This window comes from Phyllostomus discolor, chromosome 6, assembly GCF_004126475.2.
Source record: "Phyllostomus discolor isolate MPI-MPIP mPhyDis1 chromosome 6, mPhyDis1.pri.v3, whole genome shotgun sequence".
Lineage (NCBI taxonomy): Eukaryota > Metazoa > Chordata > Mammalia > Chiroptera > Phyllostomidae > Phyllostomus > Phyllostomus discolor.
Genome location: NC_040908.2, coordinates 79,410,067 through 79,433,005, shown reverse-complemented (window position 1 = coordinate 79,433,005; position 22,939 = coordinate 79,410,067). Strand labels below are relative to the sequence as shown.

The window sequence follows — 22,939 nt, the reverse complement described above, 5'->3', positions numbered from 1 at the left end:
ACTATGGAAAGGATTCATTAATCACCTATATTAAATTGTGGCTCACATGTCATGGAATTTTTAAAGCCATGTGAAAAGTAATGGTTATATGTGTCCTGTGCCATAAGACAAACCCAAGACAGATCCCCATCAAAAGAAAGAAGGTAAATAATACCAAGGACAATGCCCACTTGAGGACTGACAAATAGACTTTACCAGATGCTGAGGGTCTGAGGTGGAAATATTTTAGTCCTTGTTGATACCTCTTCAGGATGGGTAGAAGTCTATTCTACTAGAACTGAGAAATCCTCAGAAGTAATGAAAGATCTACTGAAGAAAATAATTCCTCACTTTGGCCTACCTGGCAGCATCCAGAATGATAATGGACCTGCTTTTGCTTCACAAATTACACAGAAGGTTAGTAAATATTTAGGAATGAAATGGAGACTCCACACAGTATGGAGACCTCAGGCTTCTGGGAAGGTAGAAAAGATGAACCATACCTTGAAGAAAATATATAGCCAAATTGTGCCAAGGAACTCATCTCCATTGAGATCAAAATTTACCTATTAACCTGCTCAGAATAAGGTTGGCACCTTGAAGTGGGATTCAAATGAGTCCTTATGAAATTGTGTATGGATTACCATTTCAGACTATGATTGGGGCGGAAGATATGTATGTAGATCAAGAAGTGAAAGTAAAGAACTATGTACAGAGTTCTGGCCAAGATGGAGGTGTAGGCGGGAATTCTTCACTTACTCACACAACCAAAAGGAGGATAACAACCAATTTAAATACAAAGAACAACCAGAACTGCCAGAAAAAAAAAACATTTACATGGAACTCCAACAACCAGGAAGTGAAAGAAAGAAACATTCATCTGGATGGTAGGAGGGACAGAGTCAGGCAGCCGGGCAGAGAGGACATGCAGCAAGGTGGTGGGTGGAGGACCGGGAAGACAAGGCAGAAGCTGGCAGACCAGACAGGAGATCCCACATTTGTGCACAGACAAGCATGGTGGAACAATGAGGGAGTGAGACAGACTGTGGAACCCATGGTTTCGGTGCAATAAACTAAAGACTCAAAACCCCAAGCTGTAAAAAAAAATTGTGAGGGTTATGGTGGCAGGAGAAAGTCCCAGTCTCACAGGAGAGTTCATTGGAGGAGACCCACAGAAAACATACACAAACACCACTCACCTGTGAATTGGCACCTGAAAGGGCACAAATCTGCTTGTGGGGAGCAAGGAAAGTGATGCAAAATGGAACACAGTGGAGCAAGCAGCATTGTGCCCTCTCTCGACCCCATCCCATTCACAGCCCTATAATGCAGCAAAGAGGGTTGCCCCACCCTGGTGAATACCTAAGGCTCCATTCCCTACAATGTAACAGGTGCACTGAGACAAATATGGCCCAAGTGAAAGAACAAATCAAAACTCCAGAAAAAGAACTAAGCTAAAAGAAGATAGATAACTTCTTGATGCAGAGTTCAAAACACTGGTAATCAGGATGCTCACAGAATTGATTGAGCTGGATCACGAAATGATGGCTACATGAAGTGAAATAAGGCAAAATTATACAGGGAACTAACAGGAATGGAAGGAACCAGGACCTCAAATCAATGATTGGAACAAAAGGACGAAATAAGCATCTCAACCAGAACAGAATGAAGGAATAAGAATGCAAAAAAATGAGGAGAGGCTTAGGAACCTCTGAGACAACTTTAAACATTCCAACATCTGAATCACAGGGATACAGAAGGAAAAAAGGAAAAGAGCAAGAAATTGAAAACTTATTTGAACAAATAATGAAGGAAAACTTCCCCAATTTAGCAAAAGAAATAGACTTCCAGGAAGTCAAGGAAGCCCAGAGAGTCCCAAAAAATTGGACCCAAGGAGGAACATGCCAAGACACATCATAATAAGTTACCCAAGATTAAAGATAAGGAGAGAATCCTAAAAGCAGCAAAAGAAAGGGGAGTGTTACCTACAAAGGAGTGCCCACAAGACTATCAGCTGATTTCTCAAAAGAAAGCTTACAGGCAATAAGGGGCTGTAAAGAAGTACTTGAAGTCATGAATGCAAGAACCTGCATCCATGATTACTCTATCCAGCAAAGTTATCATTTAGAATGGAAGGGCTAATAAAGCACTTCCCAGATAAGGTCAAGTTAAAGGCAATCCACCAATCACCAACCCTTATTATATGAAATGTTAAAGGGACTTACCTAAGAAATAGAAGACCAAAAACTACAAACAAGCAAACTATAACCAGAGACATTGAAATTAAGAATAATCTGACAGTAACCAGAGGGAGGTGGGAGGGGATAATGGGGGGAAGGGGAGAGGGTTTTCAGGAACAACTATAAAGGACACATGCACAAAACCAAGGGGTGGGGTGGAAGCAGGGGAGGGAGGTCAGGATGGCTGGGGTGAGGGCAAGTGATAGGGGATAAATGCAGGCAACTGAACTTGAACAACAATAAAATAATTTTTTAAAAAACTATGAACAGCAAAATGACAACAAACTCATAACTATCAACATCTAAACCTCAAAAAAAAACACACACACACACACTAAGCAAACAACTAGAACAGGAACCGAATCACAGAAATGGAGATCACATGGAGGATTATTGGTGGGGAGGGGGAGGAAGGAATGGCGGGGGAAGGTACAGGGAATAAGAAGCATAATAGGTAGCACAAAATAGGGGAGGTTAAGAATCATATAGGAATAGAGAAGCCAAAGAACTTATATGTAAAATCGATGGACATGAAGTGTGGAGGGAAGGGAGAAGGAATGCTGGAAGGTGAGAGAGGCAAACCAGGAAAGAGGGGAATAAAGGAGAGAGAGAAATTGGGATAACTGTAATAGCATAATCAATACAATATACTTTTTAAAAAAAGAACTATGTACAACATTTAAGTCAGACCTTAGCTGTAATTAATGACCTAGCTTATATTAGAGACATCTGCCACACAGGTTCACTACACTCCTTTGAGCCTTCAGATAAGTTCCTACTCAAGACTTGGAAGATAGGGTCCCCAGAAATCTGACTAGAAGAAAAGTGGACTGGGCTTTGGAATGTACTCCTCACTACCCCCAACCATGGTGAAATTGGCAGAAATAAAAACCTTGCATTCATCACACCAACTAAAGAAAGCACCAGAACAATGGACCACCAAACCACAAGAAGACCTGAAAATCATCTTTTGAAAACAATGACTTATATTATTTTCCTTATTTTTTGTTTAATCCCATGTTGCAGAGAACTTATTCCTTTCAAATGAGATAAAAATATTTTGGGCACATTTAGCAAAAAAAATGTTCTAAATGTCTATTTTTTGTATTGAAGGATGAACCTATGTCAAACAAACATTCATTTCACATCTTGTAAGTGTTTGTATCCCCCTGGAAAGCCTTCAAAATTATACTTTGTTTCTCCATATCAATAAGACCATCACCTGCTTTGATATTTATAACTGGGGACCTGTGGTAACTCTAAAGGACAGGGAAATATTTTTCTTAAAAGTCACTAATGTAGCCCAAGCTGGAAAGTGTGCAACTTTTGTCAACTATACTAAAAATTGTTTTGTGCTTTCAGCAGATGGGGAGATGAATTACAACACCACCATTAATGTGTCTTATCCTTTAGTCACATCAAATTGCCTGCAAGATGGTTTCTACATACTAGACATATGTAGAAGGACTGTTTATTTCTATGTTCCAGCAAATAGTTCTAGGGGACCATGCTCTCTGGGAAGACTGATGGTGTTTATGCCTCAGAAGCCCCCCACCACTTGGGCTTGATGTGAACTTTTTCTTGTACCTGATTATAACATTGGTTTGCACTTTTTTAGCCTCACTGAATATATACCTTTGATTATACTTGTAATACTTGTAATACTTTGACTGTACTTGTAATCATGGTAACCTCTTTGAATATAAAAGTAGGTTAGCTTGTGTTGTGGTAAAATCTTTGAATGCCACCCTCAAGCCATTCATGCCATTATTGAAGAACTAGGACAAGTTAGCAGTATTAGAAGATTGTGTGGTTATAAACTACCTCCTTTTAAGACTTAATCATGAATGTGAAGAATTTAAAGGACTCTGCTGCTTCAACCTGACTAATAATCCACAGCTCATACTGCATAACGTAAAGCAAGTAGATGAAGTAGTGTTCAATATAAAGAGAGGGATTCTTTGTTGTTGGTTTATCTAATCTAACCTCCTAGCTGCCTAGTATTACTGGCCTTAGAGAGGTACTTGTTGTTTTTATCCTTTTTATCTTTTTCTGTATCATAGCTTCTTGTTGCACACAGTGTGTCCTTTATGTGGGTCTGCAATTATGAGACTTTCTAATGCTCAGAAGCAAAATGATTACTTCCATATGAAATTAATCTAATAGAAATAAGATAGTTAAAACTAACTGGGAAATGATGGGGAAACACAAGAGTTAATTTTTTTTAGCTGTAGTTATAATTAATAGGTTTAGTGATTAATGCACATAGAAAGCTCTTATTCCAGGAACTAGAATGCAACCAGTTCAACCTTTGTGTCCCAGGAGGACTGCAAATGATCAAAGTGGTATCTGAGCCATTGTACTCCAGGGAGAGAACATTCATTGACTAGGATGCAGATAATGAACCACTGGTCAGCAGACGAAAGGATGCTAGATTTTCATCACTGGTCTGCAACTTTTATCTGATTAACCTTTCCCCCAAATTCCAAACCCCTTACCTACCCTTTTCTTCTCCTTATAAAAAAGGTCAGCTTGAGATGAGATGTTAAGACCACTTATAGGGTATATAACCCACTGTCTTCTCAGCTCACTGGCACCTGAATAAAGCACTCATAAAGATTCAATCCTTGTCTGTACTTATTGGTTCTGGTAGTGACAGGCAGCACAAATGCCAACTTTTCTGGTTTCAGTTGCACAGCCAATAGGGAGCAAAACTGGAACTTTTCTAACTCTTAAATCTAGTGCTCTTTTTACAAAATAACAGCTAATGTGAGCAATCATACAGAGGACTCTCAAGGAAAAGATTTTCATAATAACTGGTTTTTGCTTCAGAATTCATGGGCCAGTTTTAGGGCAGCCATATGTCTGAGAAATCAAAAGTGTAGAGGAATTTAAATGAGAAAAGGTGCCTCTCTCTCCAGAAAAGTGTGGGTAACAGATTTAAGAAGAAGTGCTGAGACAGCAGTAGGAGGGAGATACAGAAAGATTACACATGCAGTTAAGAGCTAGGCCTGACCAGGAATCTAAACCCAAACGGAATGAATTGCCCTTATCCCTGATTAGCAATCACTTTTTAGTGATTCATAAAATTCTGCAAGTTAAATCCTGGAATGGAGAGGTTACCACAAGAGAGAGGAAAGGGAAGCCTGACTAGAAAAAAAAAATCAAGAAGAAAAGAGAAAATTCTATCAAGAGAGAAGCAGATTACAGACATGAAGGAAAAGAAAAGAAAGAAAAAAAACAGTGGGACAAAAATATCAAGGTAATGGAGAAAAAAAGTAAACAACATCAAAAATCAGTTGTTAAAACTGAGAAATCCAGGGGCTATCCCAAACGAAGGATCATCAGTGTCCTAGCATGAATGTATTATTATGAGTATTTCTGAAAAGAGTATTTAACTCTTTTCTCAGCTTCTAGGTTGGAGATCAACCTAAAATCAAAATGCTTTGGGAACCTTTATATTAGTGATGGGATAAAAGAGAGCTTGTCTGGCATATGGGCCCAAAAAGTTCAGTTCCAGGACCCTGAAAGAAGGAGTTAAAGAAACATGATCGTCTTTGTTGGCTTTCAACTTTGGGGGGAATGCAGCTTTAGAGGAAAGAGAGGTGGAGCCTGAGTTTTGAAATCTACAGCAAATTGCAAAGTTTGGTGAGAAGTAAAGTTACCAAAAAGCTCATGGATACAGTGAAAAGCAGCAAGAGAAGAATCAGGACAAGAACTGAACAAGGTGTCTGTTATCAGAAGCAGAAGAATCTCTCCCTCATGTAGGCAGCCACCCTGAGAGCAGGCTCCTAGTTCTTCTCTGAGTTAGCAGCTACCCTCATTCCATTCCTTAGCAGAGTTCAAATTCCTGGCTTTGTGTCCAGCAATGCCCAATTCCTTCTAGTTAGCAGAAGTAGTTTCAACCACCCAGTTTCCCTCCCTAGGCTGGGAGGGAGAAGGCCAAGGGCTGGACTAAGTAGAGAAAACACTACATAAAAAGGACATTTGCCCATAAGAGGCCCCAGATGCCAGTCAGCAGGACTTTGATCAAAGCTGGAGGCATTTAGGTAAGGTCTAAGTTATAGTTAGTGTCTAGGCAAATGAAAGAAAAGGAAGAGGAATTGTAGAGATTAAGAGGGAAAAAGAATGTTTTCAGAGACATTACTTTCTCTAAAGTTTTCCAGAGAGAAAAATACTGATTGTCATTAAAATCTGTGGCATACAATGATACCTCAGAAAAGGATTTGATCTCCAAAATATAAAAAGAACTCACACAACTCCACTACAGGAAGACAAACAACCCAATTAAAAAAAAATAGGTAAAAGACTTGAACAGACACTTCTCCAAGGAGTACATACACAGGGTCCAGAGACATATGAAAAGATGCTCAGTATTACTAGCCATCAGAGAGATGCAAATTAAAGCCACAATGAGATACCACTTCACACCAGTGAGAATGGCCATCATAAACAAATCAACAAACAACAAATGTTGGAGAAGATGTGGAGAAAAGGGAACTCTACTGCACTATTGGTGGGAACGCAGACTGGTGCAGCCACTGTGGAAAACAGTACGGAATTTCCTCAGAAAACTAAAATGGAACTGCCTTTTGACCTGGCAATTCCACTGGTGGGATTACATCCTAAGAACCCTGAAACACCAATCCAAAAGAACCTATGCACCCAATGTTCATAGCAGCACAATTTACAATAGCCAAGTGCTGGAAGCAACCTGAGTGCCCATCAGTAAATGAATGGATCAAAAAACTATGGTGCATTTATGTAATGGGATACTACACAGCAATAAGAAAGAAGGAGCTCCTACCTTGGTGACAGCATGGATGGAACTGGAGAGCATTATGCTAAGTGAAATAAGCCAGGTGGTGAGGGACAAATACCATATGATCTCACCTTTAACTGGAAAATAATCAACAAACCAAACAAGCTAGCAAAATATAATTAAGGGACATTGAAATTAAGAAGAATCTGACAGTAACCAGAGGGGAGGTGGGAAGGGATAATGGGGGGGTGGTTCAGGAACAACTATAAAGGACACATGGACAAAACCAAGGAGGGTAGAAGGAGCAGGGGGGGAGGTGGGGATGGCTTGATGGGGGTGGATGGAGTGGTGGGGGGTAATGTACTTGAACAACAATAAATAATTTTTTAAAACTTGTGGAATACCAGTAGGGTTTTTTTTTTTTTTTTACTGCTCGAGGGACCCTTTTAATGGTGAACTGAAGGTCACAACACAATAACTAATCAGTTCAACTACACCAAAGATTTCTGAAGACAGTGGCTTGTGTGCCCAAGCAGGTCGTAAATAAATTTTAAATGGAACCTGGCATCACCCTGAAGGAGTTCTAACTTCACACTGTTGGGGTAATTTATCCTGATGGCTTCAGAGCAGACTAACTTTACAGAGCACATTTTTTTAAAAAGACATTTATTGAGCATTATGATCAGACTATTACATTTAACAATCAACAGCATGGGCACAAAAAAAAACACACATTAAAACTGTTTGGGGTTTTTTTGTTTTTGTTTTTGTTTTTGCCTATTCACATGAGTTTGTCTAAAATGTGTCTTCTTTGTAGCAGCTATGCCCTACCACCACTGTGCTTGGCTGAGTTCACAAATCTGTTGTAACTTGTAGCTTCTTTGTCACTTCTCTGGCTCTCCTCTTCTAGTAAGCTTTGTTTTCTGGAAGTAATTAAAACGTCTGCCTCTGTTATAGTTAGTGCTACTGCTGAAACCAGAACAGGCACCTTAGTTTTATGGTTTCACAAAGTATTAGCCTTCACCACCAAAGGGGCCAGAGCTTCTGCCTCCAAAGTTTCCTCCTTTCATGGGTAGAAAATTTGAAGATTGAATATTGTGAATGCCAAAATCATTGTAACTTCTGCCACCTACAAAATTATGTCCAATACCACTGCCAAAACCATCTCCATTCCCTGTTTTGTTATGGCTGTCATAGCTGCCACTCCTGCCATAGCCACTGACCTGGTTTCCATAACCCTGTCCACCATCTCCAGAGCCCCCGCTTCCTCCAGAGTAACCAGAGCCACCTCCTCCATAACCACCATCATTATCAAATCCATTATAGCTATCCCCACTGCCATCATATCCACCACCACCATGGGGACCACCAAAGTGACCTGGACCACTGAAAGTTTCCTCCATGACCAAAGTTGCCATTCTCTCCAAAACCTCCTCCAAGTTTCCAGAATCACTTCAACCTCTTTGGCTGGATGAAGCACGAGCAATTTCTTGCTTAGGTAGGGCTGTGGCCATTTACCCAATGGTATTTCTGAATGACAATCTTGTCTACAGAAACATGGTCATCAAAAGTTACAAAAGCAAAGCCTCTCTTCTTGCCACTGCCTCAGTCAGTCCTGATTTCAATCACTTCAATTTTCCCATACTGTTCAAAATAATCTCTTAGATGATGTTCTTCAGTGTCTTCTTTAATACCGCTGACAAAAATCTTTTTCACAGTTAAGTGGGCACCAGGTCTTTGAGAATCTTTCCTTGAGACAACTATCTTTGATTCATAACTCTTTCATCCACCTTGTGTGGCCTTGCATTCATGGCTGCATCCACCTCTTACATGGTGGCATACATGACAAACCCAAAGCCTCTGAGTGCATGATGTTTAGATTTCTCATCACCACACAATCTGTGAGCATTCCCCATTGCTCAAAATGACTCCTCAGGCTCTCTTCTATTGTTTCAAAGTTCAAACCTCCAATAAAGAGCTTCCACAGCTGTTCTGGTCTTTGGGATACTCTGACTTAGACATAAAGGCTGCAGGAGGGGAGACCAATGATGCTTAATCAGCAGTGTCCACTGGCAGAAAGGAGTGATCTAACAAACATATCTCCATACCAATAGTTTTGAAAGCACTTAATTTGTCCCAACCTCCTACATATATCCCAAAAATATTTCTAGTGGATACCTAGACGTTGGCCATTAGGAAAGTCACCAGTGACCCAAAAGACATAAAGGACAACTGGCCTGTATCAATATTTGTAAAAATTGTTGTCTCAAAATCCTAGGCAAAAATGTTTTTCTCACTACAAGATAAAATTAGCATTCTGTGAAGCAAGGGAAACAATTTAGCTCTTAAGTTAGTTCAAATGAAGCATTCTTTTACTCAAAGGTTTTTGTCCATGTCTTTCTTACTAGTAAAAATTATATTAAAATTTTGTTATATGCTGGGCTAGACATATAAAGCAGAATGAGTGCTGGCCAAGTAGCTCTGTTGATTAGAGCATCATCCCCATACACCAAGATTGTGGGTATGATCCCCATTCAGGACACATACAAGAATCAATCAATGAATGCATAAATAAGAGGAACAACAAGTCAATGTTTTTTTCTCTCTTCCTCTCTAAAATTAATCAACTTAAAGTAGAATTAGACATGTCTGCCTAGGAAGAAAATCAGAATCTAAAGAGAAAGAGAAGTATATATGTAATAAATAATTACCGTACATGTGACTCTTGAACTCAACCCTTAAAGGACGAATAGGAACTCTAGAATGAGAGAGAAGAAAAAAAGGCATTCCTACTTGTGGGTGAGACAGTGGCAGGTAGATTCAGGTGAGTTTAGGCTTCTAGGGCAGCCACTGCCACAATCCTGCTGGAGGTGTACAACCACATCACTGAAGAGACACTTGTGCTCAAGTTCAAGAACACAGCCACCAGAAACAAATCAGAAGCAGTGGAAGTAACATTTACAGATTCTGATGGTGTCCTCTATCATGTTTCAAATCCTACTAGAGATAAAACAAAAGTGTTCATCAGTATTTCTTTAAAATTCTACAAGGAACTTCAGGCACATGGTGTTGATAAGTTACTAAAGAGAGTATACAGCATTTCTTGGTAAATCTAGAATCAGGATACAGCACCTCTTTGCTATATGACCTTGAAAAAAATCTGACTGCATCCAAGGATTCCATTGTACACACTGAAATTGTTTTGCCTCTGTCTTTGAGAAATACTTCCAGTTCCAAGAAGAGGGCGAGGAAGGAGAGAATAGGGTAGTTATCCATAATAGGGATGATAAAACCATGCATGTTGAGTCTAAAAAGGACAGAATCACAGTAGACTTTATCACAGTATTTAAGGATGACAGTGATGTGGTCGTTGGGAGGTGTTCACGCAGGAATACAAAGAAGAACATAGAGCCAGCCACATAACCCCACAGACCCTTTTTAGTCACAGAGAACCTCCTCTGGAGCTGAAAGGCAATTATGCTGCTGTGGGTGACAACATTGGCTATATTACCTTCATGCTGTTCCCTCCCCACACCAATGCCAGTGCTGGAGACAATATCATCCACCTGTTTCACCCATGCTGGGACCACCTGCACTACAACATCAAGTGCTTTAAGGCCTACATTCACAGACGTATGTGGGCAAAAATATCCCACTTCCTCAAGGTGTTGGACAGCCATGCCCAGATGCCAAGAAGGAAGAAATGAAAATATTCAATGTGAAGACATTTTCATCCCACTAATTCTTGGGATGAGGAAGAGGAAGTAGGTGGCAACTGAAAGCTGGAACACTTGCTGCTGGATAATTGTAGGTTTCAATGTTGCACTTCTTCAAGTTCTTAAGGAATTTACCATTTTGGTTGCATTTTGTACACGTTTGGATAATAATCTGCAGAAATGAGCTATGTTTGTAAGGATTTCATGGTTCCCAAGAATTTTTTTTAAAGTATCAGAATACCTGATATCAGGCTATACTATAAGGTCACTGTAACAAAACGGCATGGTACTGGCATAAAAACAGGTATATAGATCAACGGAACAGAACAGAAAGCCCAGAAATAAACCCGTGCTTTTATGGTCAATTAATATTTGGTTTCGTGGGGAGGAGGTGCAGAACAAGAGGCAGAGCTCAGGTGAGCTTTGCTAACAGCCCAGTTCTTAACAGGGGACCCCTGCTGTAGGGACATGTTTGAGATCTTTAGCCCTTCTAGAAGGTAACTGCAGGAATGAGAATAAAGATTTTCCAGGATCACTGAAGAGTTAGAAAGAGTAAGGTCCTAAGACAAGATCTACAGGCTGAACAATACCTAAGGAATAAGAAGGAAAAGGAGATCTGTGAAAAAAACAAGTGTGTCCAAAAGAAAGGAAGGGAGAGAAGAAAATAACATGAGAGTGTTTTAACAGAAGCTAGGGGAAGAAGGGAGCTCCAAAACAGAACAACCATACAAAATATCAAATGCTGAGATTCAAGTAAAATAGGACTGGAAGGATCTACTAGATCCTTCAATGGTGATTTTGGTGAAAGCAGTTTCACCAGGTCATGAAGGCAGAAGCCATTTTTCAGTAGATGGAGGGGTAGGTAGGAGATGAGGAAGTAGTTTACAAAGAACAAAGTTTGTGTGAAGGGAGCAGAAAAGGGGGTAACTGCAATGGGATATGGGCAGAAAGAAGATTTTTAATTTGGGGGCTCATTTGTTAGTTTTAAGAAGGGCAAGTCTTGTCATGTTAAAATGCTTATAGAAATGAGCCAGTGAAAAGGAAGAAGTATACCTCTTTCTTTGTTAACAAGAGCTTAAGGATGTTCTGGCTGTTCACAACAGTGCTGGTTTATACCTCTTGTCCTGCTATAATGATTAACATTACTCCTTTCACACTCTTTTATAGTTTGGAAGATCATTTATATGGTCAACCTAGATAAGGAGAGACCTCAGGATGGGCACCCATATGGCCATCTTTGAAGGTAAAAGAGACCAGAAATTGAAGGGTTATTGTTTTTTTTATCTGTGTGTGTGTTTATAAAGTTCTTTTCCCCACTTCAGGGAGTTCTCATCTAATGGATTACTACTTTAGTTTTATACTTGGGAAGAAGGGTCATTGTCCTAGAGGCAAGAAGATGGGGGAGAAGTCTGAAAGAAAGGTCTGACAGGGTTGGTAATAGGAATGAGAAAGAAAATTAGCCAAAGCCTGAGACTTAGAGATCAAGTATCCAACTCATGGTTACCTACCCAGTGTCATGGTCAGAATTCAAAACCAGGCCTGCCTAACTCTCAGGTCAACTTCAGAGGCAACTTGAACTCTTTCTACAACACCAGTCTTCCTTCCTCATTAAAATTTTATCAAATGGATCTTTAGTCAACCTTAATTATATGCACAGGCCACTCTGACCAGTATAGACTTTCCTTTTCTCATAACCACTACCACCTCCACAACTATAAAAGACTTTTGAAGCAAAAATGAAATAAAATTTAGACATCATCTTCTCAATGTCTCCCCTAAAATAAAAGATTTGATGAGAAAATACTTGGAAGTTTTGTGTAAGGTAATGTTTGGATTGTTCCACAATCTCATTTTGTTCCTTCTGTGTCTTATTACTGATTTATTTTTCAAAAGTAGTGTTTAGCCCTGACTGGTGTGGCTCAGTGGTTTGGGCATTGTCTTGCACGGAAAAAAAAAAAAAAAAAAGGTCACTGGTTCAATTCTTTGTCAGGGCACATACCTGAGTTGTTGGCTGTCCCTGGTTGGGGGTGTGCAATAGGCAACCAATTAATGTTTCTCTCACATATCGAGATTTCTCTCCCTCCCTTAATCTCTCACAGAAAATAAACAAATAAAATATTAAAAATATACTTGTGAGCAACTACCTATTGTCAGGCACTGTCTTCAGAAATTCAAGGGTTAAAAAATGATAATATCTTAGCCCTAAAGAGTGATTAGCTTAAAAAAGCCACAATACAGGCTGATATGCAGTAATAAAGTAGCTTCCAAATACAAGTGGTAGTGCAAGAATAAGGACATGTTCTGCCTGGGGGCACAAGGGAGGGCTTCTTTGGAAAGGTTAAACATAAAGCTTCCTGAAAAATGAAGACCACTTCACAAAAGGGCAGGGCACTCTCGGTCAACGTTTGAAGTTAGGGGTGAAACAAACCAGTTTGTGCAGGAACTCCAGGTAGGATACTAGAGTGTGGTAATAGTAATAACTACCATTTGTTACATAACTTACTTTTAATATCTTTATATCTTGTAACCTTAGGGAGTATTTTTAGAGATGAGGAAATTGAAGATGGAAGATTTAGTAATTTGTCAAGGTCACATAGCCAAAAAATGGTATAGCTGGGATTTAATTCTAAAGTCTATGACCCTTGCTCCACAAAACAAATTTCTGATGTAAGAGGAACAACAGCACGAAATGGGCTATTGAAGGTTACATTCTTGTATGCACTGTATTACAAGAGTTTTCAGTTAAATTCTAATAATATAAAGAAAATATTATAACAAATAATGGAAATTTTATTCAATGTTATTTTTGGTGGGGGAAGCATTAGTTTATTTCTTTTTTAGTATTTTTTTATTATACTATTATGGCCATTTATTTCCTCTCCTTTATCCCCCTCTGCCCTATACTCCACTCCCACCAGCATACTCCCACCTTAGTTCACGTCCATAGGTTGTACATATATGTACTTTGGTTTCTACATTTCCTATACTATTCTTAGCCTCCACCTGCCTATTTTGTACCTACAAATTATGCTTCTTACTCCCTGTACCTTTTATTCCATTCTCCCCTAGCCCCCTCCCCTCTGATAACCCTCCATGTGCTTTCCATTTCTGTGATTCTGTTCCTGTTCTAGTTGTTTGCTTAGTTTGTTTTTGTTTTTGTTTTAGGTTCACTTGTTGATAATTGTGTTTGTTGTTATTTTACTGTTTGTATTTTTTATCTTCTCCTTTTTCTTAGATAAGTCCCTTTAACACTTTATATAATAAGGGCATGGTAATGATGAACTCCTTTAATTTGACCTTACCTGTGAAGCACTTTATCTGCCCTTCCATTCTAAGTGATAGCTTTGCTGGATAGAGTAATCTTGGATGTAGGTCCTTGCTTTTCATGACTGAATACTTCTTTCCAGCCCCACCTTGCCTTTAAGGTTTCTTTTGAGAAATCAGCTGATAGTCTTATGGGAACTCCTTTGTAGGCAACTATCCCCTTTTCTCTTACTGCTTTTAAGATTCTCTCCTTATCTTTAATCTCGGATAACTTAATGATGATATGCCTTGGTGTGTTCCTCTTTGTGTCCAACTTATTTGGGACTCTCTGAACTTCCTGGGCTTCCTGGAAGTCTATTTGCATCATATGACTGGGGAAGTTTTCCTTCATTATTTTTTCAAATACGTTTTCAATTTTTTGCTGTTGTTCTACTTCTTCTGGTATCTCTCATTCAGATGTTGGAACACTTCAAGTTGTTGCAGAGGTTCCTAAGACTGTCCTCATTTTTTTTAATTCTTGTTTCTTCATTCTGTTCCAGTTGAATGTTTATTTCTTCCTTCTGCTCCAAATCATTGATTTGAATCCTGGCTTCCTTCCTTCAGCGTTGGTTCCCTGTATATTTTGCTTTATTTCACTTTCTACAGTCTTCACTTCTTTCTCTATTTTGTATCTGTACTCAATGATTTCTGTGAGCATCCTGATTATGAGTGTTTTGAACTCTGCATCTGATAGGTTGGCTATCTCCTCATTGTTTAGTTATTTTTCTAGAGTTTTGATCTGATCTTTATATGGGCCATATTTCCTTGTCTTAGCCCACCTGTTACCTTGTAAAGGACAGAGCCTTTGGTATTTGCCAGGGCCGGGTAACCCACTTTGCTGCATTGTGATGCTGTATGTGGTAGAGGGAGCCAGAGAAGAAACAATGCTGCTTGCTCAGCTCTTGCTCCACTTTCAGTCACTTCCTCTGCTACCCACAAGCAAATGGGGCCCTCCTTGTGCTGATTCCTGGGAAGGGGAGTTTGTGTATGTTCTGTGACCTTGTAGGTCTCTCCAGTGAACTCTCCTGTGAGGCTGGGAGTTTCTCCCACTGCCACAACCCCCACAGGTTTTCTCAGTCAGAGGTTTTGAGGCTTTATTTTCCTGCACTGGAACCCTGGGTTGTATGGTCTATCTTGCTCCTCAGTTATTCCCCCCCAATTTATCCACACACAAATGTGGAACCACCAGCTCCACCAGCTGCTGCCTTGCCCTGTCCACCAGCTGCACCCTTGCCCATCTCCACCCCTCCTACCAGCCTGGATAAATGTTTCTTCTTTAACTCCTTGGTTGTTGTACTTTCATACAGTTCGATTTTGTGGCAGTTCTGGTTATTTTTGGGGGGTTTTTTTGTGGCAGTTCTGGTGATTTGTTGTTGTCCTTCTTTTGGTTTTATAAGGGGGTAAAGTGGGTCACCAGCCAGCAGTGATCACGGAACACTGCGGATGGCTTGTTGAAATGCGAGAAAAACTTACACAGAGACAACCAGGTCCTGTGGGGGAATAGGAACAGCAGGGCCAATCCTCACATGGGGAGCGCCTTGGCTACCCTCTCTCCTGGAGGGCACCATGGCCACCCTCCCTGGTGGGGAGAGCACGCCATTCCCCCTCCAGAGAGGCTTTTTATTGGTTTCATTTGAACAAGAATTCAGGTAAAAGCTCATTACTCATTGCTAGGAAGTAAGGATCAAACAACAGATAACAAGGAAGTCTGAGGGCCTATTTTGAGTCAGGGTCAAAGAGCTGTAAAACTTTAAGGAACAAACTAACTTCCTCCTTGGACCCTTCTCATTCAACTGAGAGCATTCTAAACAAAGCAGGTTTGCCCTGGCTGGCATAGCTCAGTGGATTGAGTGCGGGCTGCAAACCAAAGTGTCGCAGGTTCAATTCCCAGTCAAGGCACATGCCTGGGTTGCATGCCAGGCCCCCAGCAACCGCACATTGATGTTTCTGTCTCTCTCTCTTTCTCCCTCCCTTCTCTCTCTAAAAATAAATAAAATCTTTAAAAAAAAAAAAAACAAAGCAGGTTTCACAGGATTTTACATATTCTTTCCTAGGCCTGATCACCCGGGGAATCTGCCCTTTTCAGCACAGAGCTGCACCACCCTGTCATTGTTTCAGGCTTAGGTGGAGCAAGGGAACTAAGGCAACCAAGAGATAAGGAGATTTTCTCCCAGACGATGAGGACTCAGGCTATTTCAAAGCCGAGGAGTGAGGGTCCATCACCCCCTTTTGCTGTAGCCCCCAAAGTCCTTCTTTTGGGGGCCTCCCACGTGATCATGACTGTCTTAAGTCATTCCCCCCTTGGGGAATCCTGCCCGTCTTTGGCTAACCGACCAAGCTTTGGGGTTCAGTTATGAATGAAGCAGCAGAAGCAATGCTCCTGCCAGAGAGATAAGCTTTTGTCTCCTTGCTGGCTTACAGTCCAAGGCCACTCCTCAGCCTTAGCCTAGTTGGGGGTTACAGCTTCTGATACCAGGCAGGGTGGTTCCCAACAGTAAAGTATATCTACCTATGTCTCCATCTTGGCCAGAAGTAAAAAATAGACTTTTAAAATAAGGCTATAGTAAAGAGACAAAGAAGGATACTACATCATGGTAAAGGGAACAATACAACAAGAGGACATAACTCCAGTACATATTTACACACCCCACATAGGATCACCTAAATATGTAAAGCAAATCTGATGGACATAAAGGGAGAGATCAACAGAAATACAGTCATATTTGGGGATTTTAACACCATGTTGACTTCAATGGATAGATCTTCTAGAGAGAAAATCAACAAGGAGACAGGGGCTTTAAACAACACGCTAGATCAAGTGGATTTAATTGATATCTTCAGAACATATTACCCTAAAGCATCAGAATCTACCATATTTTGCTGTGTACAAGTGCAATTTTTGCCCAAATTTTTGAGAGAAAAATAAGGATGCTCACTTTACATAGGTATAATGATTACATACAATGGGTATAGTAATGGGTATAATAATCTCATGTGTAATGCACATAAAATGTGGGTGCACATTACACATGGGAGGGCATTAGCCATGGCAAAATACAGTACATACTTTTCAAATGTGCATGAAATGTTTTCTAGGATACACCACATGTTAGGATACAAAACAAGTCCTAATAAATTCAAGAAGTCTGAAATCATATCAAGCATCTTCTCTGACCACAATGCTTGAAACTAGAAATCAATCACAAGAACACTGAAATATGCACAAAGACCTGGATGCTAAATAACATATTATTAAACAATGAAATAGTCAATGACGAGATCAAGGAAGAAATCAAAAAACATCTTGAAACAAATGAAAATGAGAACACAACAATCCAAAATCTGTGGGACACTGGGAAAGCAATCCTAAGATGGAAATTCATAGCATTGCAGTCCTATCTCAAAAAAAAAAAAAAAAAGAAAAAGTTCAAATAAACAATCTAACTTTACACTTAAAGGAACTTGAGCCCAAAGTGAGTAGAAGGAAGGAAACAATCAAGATCAGAGCAGAAATAAATGAAATAGGATCTAAAATATCTATACAAAAGATCTATGAATACAAGAGCTGGTCCTTTGAAAATATAAACTAGATCAACAAAACTTTAACCAGACTCATAAAGAAGAAAATAGAGAGAACCCAAATAAATAAAATCTGAAATAAAAGAGGAAAAATAACAACTGACACCAAAGAAATATAAAGGATTGTAAGAAAATATTATGAACAACTATATGCCAACAAATTGGACAACCTTCATGACATAGATAAATTTCTAGAAACATACAATCTTCCAAAACTAAATCAGAAAAAAATCAGAGACTCTGAATAGACAGATTACACCTAGTGACGTTGGAGCATTAATCAAAAAATTCCCAACAATTCACAGCCCTGACTGGATGGCTTCACAGGTGAATTTTATCAAATATTTTGTGAAGAACTAACACCTCTCCTCAAACTACTTCAAAAAATCCAAGAGGAGAGAAAGCTCCCAAGCTCAGTTTATGAGGCCAGAATTATCATAATTTCAAAAACTGATAAAGACACTTAAAAAAAGAAAATTATAGGGCAGTATCTCTGATGAACATAGATTCTAAAATCCTCAACAAAATATTAGCAAACCAAATACAGCAATGTATCAAAAAGATCATATACCACAATCAAGTGAGATTTATTCTGAGAATGCAAAGTTGGTACAACATTGAGAATGCAAAGTTGGTTGTTGTGAATGTTGGTACAACATTCACAACAAATCAATAAATGTGATTCACCACATAAACAAAATGAAATATAAAAACCACATAATTATATCAATAGATGCAGAAAAAGCATTTGATTAAATACAACACCCATTTACTATAAAAACTCATAGCAAAGTGGGAAGAGAGGGAGCACACATAAACATAATAAAGGCCATATATGACACACCCACTGCCAGTATCATACTCAATGGGCAAAAACTACAAGCATTCCCCTTAAGATCAGGAACAAGATAGGGATGTCTGCTTTAACCTCCCTTATTCAATATACCACTGGAAGTCCTGACCACAGCAATCAGACAAGAAAAAGAAATAAAATACATCTAAATTAGAAAACAAGAAGTAAAACTGTCTTCATTTGCAGATGACATGGTACTGTACATAGAGAATCCCAAAGATTCCAGCAAGAAACTACTAGAACTGATAAAAGAATTCCGCAAAGTAGCAGGATACAAAATTAATATTCAGAAATAATTTGCATTTTTACATGCCAATAATGAATTGACAAAAAGGAAAATTAAGAAAACAATCCCATTTACAATTGCTTCAACAAGAGTAAAATACCTAGGAATTACATACCTAGAAATATCTTGGTTAAAAATAATTTTATAATTGAGGATATAAAATACCTGCACTTGGAAAGTTATAAGACACTGAAGAAAGAAATCAAAGAAGATGCAAAAAAGTGGAAGCACTTTTTTTGGAAACAAGAACCATGTTTGTGAATAGGAAGAATTAACATCATCAAAATGTCCATACTTTTTTTTTAATGTATTTTATTGATTATGCTATTACAGTTGTCCCATTTCCCCCCTTCTCTCCCCTCCACCCTGTACCCCCTCTCCCACCCACATTCCCCACCTTTAGTTCATGTCCATGTGTCATACTTATGAGTTCTTTAGCTTCTACATTTCCCGTACTATTCTTGCCCTCCCCCTATCTATTTTCAACCTACATTCTATGCTACTTATTCTCTATACCTTTTCCCCCTCTCTCCTCCTCCCACCCCCCTGCTGCTAGCCCTCTATGTGCCCTCCATTTCTGTGGTTCTGTTCCTGTTCTAGTTGTTTACTTAGTTTCTTTTGGTTTTGCTTTAGGTGTGGTTGTTAATAATTGTGAGTTTGCTGTCCTTTCACTACACATGTTTTTTCTTTATCTTCTTTTCTTAGATAAGTCCCTTTAGCATTTCATAAAATAAGGGCTTGGTGATGATGAACTCCTTTAACTTGACCTTATCTGAAAAGCACTTTATCTTCCCTTCCATTCTAAATGAGAGCTTTGCTGGATAGAGCAATCTGGGATGTAGGTCCTTGTCTGTCATGACTTGGAATATTTCTTTCCAGCCCCTTCTTGCCTGTAAGGTCTCTTTGGAGAAATCAGCTGACAGTCTGATGGGAACTCCTTTGTAGGTGACTGTCCCCTTACCTCTTGCTGCTTCTAGGATTCTCTCCTTCGTTTTTACCTTGGCTAATGTAATTATGATGTGCCTTGGTGTGTTTCTTCTTGGGTCCAACTTCTTTGGGGCTCTCTGAGCTTCTTGGATTTCTTGGAAGGCTGTTCCCTTTGCCAGATTGGGGAAGGTCTCCTTTATTATTTGTTCAAATACGTGCTCAATCTGTTGCTTTTCTCCTTCGCATTCTGGTACCCCTATAATTCGGATGTTAGAACGTTTAAAGGTGTCCTGGATGCTCTTAAGCTTCTCCTTGATTTTTTGAATTCTTATTTCATCATGCTTCCCTGCTTGGTTGATTCTATCTTCCTTCTGGTCCACTGTATTGTTTTGAGACTCAGATTCCTTCCTTTCACTATAGGCTCTCCTCCGAGTATCTTCCTGCATCTCTTTTATGGTAACCTGCATCCTTTCATCTAAATTGCGCCCAAAATCAACCAATTCCGTGAGCTTTCTGATCACCAGTGTTTTGAACTGTGCATCTGATAGATTGGCTATTTGTTGGTTGCTCAAAAGGATGAGTCCTGGGGGACTGATCTGTTTTGTTGGAAACATATCTTATGTCTTTCCCTGTCTCTCCTCCTTTTTTTTTTCCGGTCTGGTCACTCTTGTTATGGTGGGGGGCAGAGCCTTAGGTGTTCACTGGGGCTGGGCACTCCGGTTGCTAGATTGTGACGTTATATGTGGGGGCGGGGGCGAACAATGGCGGTAGTTACGTTCTCCTGGGCTCAGACCCTTTCTGGGATTCTGGGCTGCGAGCTCTGCCCTGGTCCACAATCACTGCCCCACTGGGTCCGCCAGTCGCAGCTTGCGTACTCGCAAGGGATCACTCGCAAGAACGCAGGGATCACCGCTGCGTTCTTTCGCCCCTGATGGCTGTCGTGCCGATTTTGCGCCAAATTTTCCCCGACCTCCGCGCACGCCGCCGACCCGCGCCAGCCCAGCGCCGCCCAGTTCGTCATCTCCTACCAGTCTGGATGTACGGGTCCACTTCAACTTCCTGGCTGTCCGACTTCCATTCAGATAAATCCTCTGTCAGTTCTGAGTGATATTCTGTCTGCAAATCTTTGTTGTTCTAATCTTGGTTGTGCGGGAGGCACGGTGCATCCACCTATTCCTCCATCTTGCCGGAAGTCCACATAATGTCCATACTATACATAGCAATTTATAGATTCAATGAAATACCTATTGAAGTACCAATGGCATATTTCATGGATATAGAACAAACACTTCAAAAGTTTATATGGAACCATAAATGACCCCAAATAGCTGCAGCCATTTTGAGAAAGAAGAACAAAGTAGGAGGGAATCACAATACCTGATATCAAACTGTATTACAAGGCCACTGTAATCAAAACAGCCTGATACTGGCACAAGAACAGACACATGGATCAATGGAACAGAACAGAGAGCCCAGAAATAAAACCCAAGTCTCTACAGTCAATTAATATTTGACAAAGGGGGCAGCAGCATAAAATGGAGTCAAAATAGCCTCTTCAACAAGTGGTGTTGGGAGATCTGGACACTACATGCAAAAAAAAAAAAATGAAACTTCAGGACTTCCGGCCAAGATGGAGGCATAGGTAGACACACTGTGTCTCCTCACACAACCAAAAGAAGGACAATTTAAAAACAAAAAAACAACCAGTACTAACAGAAAATTGAACTGTATGGAAGTCTGGCAACCAAGGAGTTAAAGTAGACATGTTCATCCAGATCCACAGGAAGGCTGGAGTCAGGTAGCTGGAACAGAAAGGGTTTGCAGCAAAGCAGTGGCTGGCAGACCCTGGGCGCACAAGGAGGAGGCTGGCAGACCTGACAAGGCAGAGGATTGTGGAATGTATGTGGTGTAAGACAGCTGGCAGGCCAGGTGGTCCCACATTCATGCACAGATAAACCTGGTGAAACTGGGGGGTGAGACAGACCATGAGACCCAGGGTCCCAGCTCAGGGAAATAGAGCCTCAAAACACCGATTGAAAATACCTGTGGGGGGTGAGGTGCTGGGAGAAACTCCCAGCCTCCCAGGACAGTTGGTTGGAGAGACCCACAGGGTCCTAGAATGTAGACAAACTCACCCACATGGGAATCAACACCAGAAGAGCCCAATTTTCTTGTGGGAAGTGGGGGAAGTAACTGAAATCCAGCAGAGAGCAGAGCAAGTACCATTGTTCCCACTCAGACCCCTGCCCCACATACAGCATTACAACCCAGCGACTGGGTTGCCCTGCCTGGGTAAACACCTAATGTTCCACCCCTTACTATGTAACAGGTACATCAAGACAAAAAAAAATGGCCCAAACAAAACAGATCAAAGCTCCAGAAAAACTACAACTAAGCCACGAAGAGGTAGCCAACCTATCAGATGCACAGTTCAAAACACTAGTAATCAGGAAACTCACAGAATTGGTTGAATTTTGTCACAAATTAAATGAAAAAATGAAGGCTACGCTAAGTGAAATAAAGTGTACAGGGAACCAATAGTGATGGGAAGGAAACTGGGACTCAAATCAATGGTGTGAACCAGAAGAAAGAAAGAAATATCCAACCAGAAAAGAATGAACAAATAAGAATTCAAAAAAAAAAGAAATGAAGAGAGGCTTAGGAACCTCCAGGACATCTTTAAATGTTCCAACATCTGAATTATAGGGGTACCAGAAGGAGAAGAGGAAAAGCAACAAGTGGAAAAGTTATTTGAACAAATAATGAGGAACTTTCCCAATCTGGCAAAGGAAATGGACTTCCAGGAAGTCCAGGAAGCTCAGAGAGTCCCAAAGAAGTTGGGCCCAAGGAGGAACACACCAAGGCACATCATAATTACATTAGCCAAGGTAAAAATGAAGGAGAGAATCCTAGAAGCAACAAGAGATAAGGAGACAGTCACCTACAAAGGAGTTCCCATCAGACTGTCAGCTGATTTCTCAAAAGAGACTTTATAGGCAAGAAGGGGCTGGAAAGAAGTATTCCAAGTCATGAAAGGCAAGGACCTACATCCAAGATTGCTCTATCCAGCAAAGCTCTCATTTAGAACAGAAGGGCAGATAAAGTGCTTCTCAGATAAGGTCAAGTTAAAGGAGTTCATCATCACCAAGCCTTTATTTTATGAAATGTTAAAGAGACTTATCTAAGAAAAAGAAGATTAAAAAAACATGTATAGTAAAATGACAGCAAAGTCAAACTATCAACAACTGAACCTAAAAGAAAAAACAATGAAAACAAAAACTAAGCAAACAACTA

At 40.1% G+C, this 22,939-nt stretch overlaps 2 pseudogenes; one reads left to right on the top strand and one right to left on the bottom strand.

Annotated features, from left to right (window-relative positions):
• Window positions 1-7,865: 7,865 nt before the first annotated feature.
• On the bottom strand, window positions 7,866-9,003 carry LOC114498768 (annotated as a pseudogene).
• A 438-nt stretch (window positions 9,004-9,441) lies between these two features.
• Window positions 9,442-11,066, top strand: LOC114498767 (annotated as a pseudogene).
• The last annotated feature ends 11,873 nt before the right edge of the window (window positions 11,067-22,939 follow it).